General features: G+C 40.4%; 1 long non-coding RNA gene across 1 annotated transcript; it reads right to left on the bottom strand.

Annotated features, from left to right (window-relative positions):
- On the bottom strand, positions 1 to 2,853 carry LOC111867842. The gene is made up of 4 exons (XR_004513381.1): positions 2,712 to 2,853; positions 2,253 to 2,386; positions 1,222 to 1,369; positions 1 to 31 (listed from the first exon to the last, which is right to left on the bottom strand). It is a non-coding gene; the product is annotated as an uncharacterized LOC111867842 (long non-coding RNA).
- Between the last annotated feature and the right edge of the window lie 442 nt (positions 2,854 to 3,295).

The raw sequence follows: 3,295 nt of genomic DNA, 5'->3' as shown, positions 1-3,295 counted from the left end.
TCTTCTCTTCAATCATTTCCCTCTCAAAGTCCTGTAATGTCAATTTTGTACGAGATTAGCAGAACGCAAATGCGCAGTCCAAAAATTACCAATTCAAAATTACCTTGAGATAGACTGAAATCTGAACTGTTTACGCACCAACCACTGTATAAAACGTTACTGCATTGTAAAGTACTGACTCCACTGCGTAGGATTTGAGTTTCTGACAGCAGTGGTTTTGAAGAGTTCTGTCATCTGGGATTTAATGCCGTGTAGTGTGTCGAAAGTCAGAAATATGTCGCCGCCATCTTCAGGGTTGAAGAATATAAAGCAAGAAACCAGCACTGGCATGTAACAAAGCCAAGCTTCCTACCTGCTTCATGCTGGCTTACTGTTTCATTTATTCTTTGACCCTGAAGATTCAGGTGACATGTTGCCTCGGAAATTTGGATGATAGCCCAGAAGACAGAATTCTTCTGACTATACTGATCATCTTGAAACTTCTTTGCCAAAATATCTTTTTAATATCATAGTGTGCTTTAAAGTGACAGATCTATTAGAAACAGACTCTCATTCTGCCAAGCAATGTGCATCTCCCAAACTAATTCTGAGTTTGCAGTGAGAATACTGTGACAATTAACATTCACTTCACTTTGCAATGAATAAAATTACAAGAACTATTGGTTTTTGATTTAGTCATGTTCTGAGCTATTTATTCATCCCTATTTCAATTTCACATACAATTCCTAGTAGCGTCTTTTCTACCCTTGTATCATGCGCATGGCAGAGGGAGAAAAGAGAAATAAAAGATAGGAAAAAAGACTGGATTTGAGATTCCTGTAGAGGAGATTAAGAAAGTCCCTATCTTCTGGGAAGTCATATCCTGTAAGTCCACTGACATTCCTTCAAATGCTTATGGACCTTATCACATTACACAGCATTTTATTCCAGAAGGTACCACTTGTCAAGAAGAAGAAGAAAAATGTTCTACCATCTCAACTATCACATTCTTACTGCATAACGAGTGCTTTCATTTCTAGGATTTCTGTTGGATGTATCCAGCTCAGTAATTTATATATCCATTATCATGGAATTCAACTGTAATTAAAATATATTCTCATTCTGTTGCAGCTGCAGTAAATAACTGTACATGGGCAATGGACTGTTCTAGTCTTGACACATGCTAAATCAAAGTGCCTTGCCAAGTGTACGTGTATCTGCAGATGGTTATATTGCTCTCACTAGTTCCTGAGCGTCCTCATCCGTTGCCAGCCAGACCATAAAGGGGGATGTCACCCAACGCATGGCAGAATTCTGCGGTAGCATTCAGCACAATGGAACCGCCTTCCGTGTTTCCTTCTGAGCTTCTCTCCAGTACTGACTCTGCCACCTACAAACATCACAAATCACAAACAGTCAAATTACGTAGCTATACAGCATTCTGTTTTGTAGTGTCCATTAATGCAAAGCTGTCCCTATGCTTAATTAGTTATGCTCTAGATGGAGGCGAGTGGCCAGCTCCATGACACTCAGGAGGCCATAACAGGTCTCAATAATCAAAATACAAGGATGACAGTATAAAAAGGTAGAGCTCTCCCTGTAACAGGCCATGGAGGCCCACAGGGGTGTGAGACGTCAAGACTCCCATACTTTCTCGACAATAAGCTCACAGATGGCAGTGAGGTTGCCAGCCTTACATGCCAGCTGCCCTTTAGCCCCCCAAGAATATTCCTGGTACTCATTTCTGTTAGCAGCTGAGTTGACACCAGGGTCATAGTGTGACTGGAAGGATTCAGTCAATCTAAAACTCCAATTACATAACTAGGAATCGAACCCATGACCTTTCAGTTTGTAGCACAGTAAGAAAGGATGATGATATTACTTAAATGTGAAGATATGATTTACTGGTTTGAGGCCTACCACAACAAACTGTGAGAGAAACAATTTAATAGCCCTCAGGTTAAATTAGAATACAGTTTCTCCACTGTACAATGTTTTTGTACAGTAACCAAGGAGGAAACATAATGAACTTTACCACAAACTTCTGTATAACATTTTATAACTGGAACATATGGAGAAACTGTGTGGGAACTAAACATGGCACAGGATTCTGTAGCTAGGGACAATTTCATCACCTCCCACCACCTATCCATAGGGCTGCTCCTCTCTTGTCTTAGGGAGAAAAAGCAGAGGGGCACATATGGGAAAGATGGCCTTGACTGAACAAGAGAAATGACCCCTAGTACAGCCAAACATCTGCCGATGTGATGTACCTTTTCTACACTGTTCTTTGATTCTGTAACAGCCTCCTGCAGCTTCAGTCTCCGTGCTTTCTTGAGGGCTACCTGTAGCTCCAGTTCGCTGTCATCGGGCTCAATCTTGATGTTGGACAGTATCTCTTCTGGCGCTGAATGTTATGTCCGATTATTAATAACATTCAAAACTGTTCCTGCACCACATTTCCTTTCATGATTTCACAACACACTTCGTTGCGGGAACTATATAGTATCAAATGGTGGATTAGTAAATAATGTATTCAAAAGTCTTGGTGCTTGTCATCTTATTATGGATACTAAGTCCAATCAACATTTGCCTGGTGGCACTGTGAAAAACCATGAAAAAACCTAAGTCAGGTTCGCCAGATGTTCCAGCGGAGATTCATGAACACAAGAACTCGAGTCTTTTTTTTTTCTTCTTTTTGAACTGTGGAAGTAACACGAGTCTGTACTTACAGTACGATTGGGCGTGTTTATCTCTTCTTGTAACAGTGCAATAATTTTTTGTGCTGATCTGAGTTCTGTTTTAAATTTATGACAACAAGCACTCGTTACCTCACTGCCATTTTGGATATCAATTAGAATGATGATCGATGGATCGATGGTGATCGATCTCTCGTAAATGTCGTACGCAGCTCCTAGTAATTTTGTAGAAACACCAAAATTATTCAGCTTATAAAATAATATATACTCAACACCACAAAGTTCTCGTATGCTGAGTACCACTAAACTACATGAACAAAAACAGAATTAATTTTGAACTTTGATCAAAAATAATGCAATATAAACGGGATTGATAGCTCAGTCGGTATAGCGACGGCTACATGCTGCACGACTGCGGGCACTCTGGCGTTTGGGAACGAGATCTCGTACGTAAAAGGAGAGCCAATTTCAATTCATTCGAAAGATGCAGTGGTGCCTAATGTAAAATACTTCACATATAATTTTTTTTATTGGTAGTGCGGTGGGACTAAGTCCCTTGTACTGCGGCCAATTCTGGCCTATTGTACCAGCCCCCGACGATAGGTGAGGGTGATTGT

Source organism: Cryptotermes secundus, unplaced genomic scaffold, assembly GCF_002891405.2.
Source record: "Cryptotermes secundus unplaced genomic scaffold, Csec_1.0 scaffold2252, whole genome shotgun sequence".
Taxonomy (NCBI): Eukaryota; Metazoa; Arthropoda; class Insecta; order Blattodea; family Kalotermitidae; genus Cryptotermes; species Cryptotermes secundus.
Note: the sequence above shows the minus strand (reverse complement) of the source record. Positions and strands in the feature narration are given on the sequence as shown.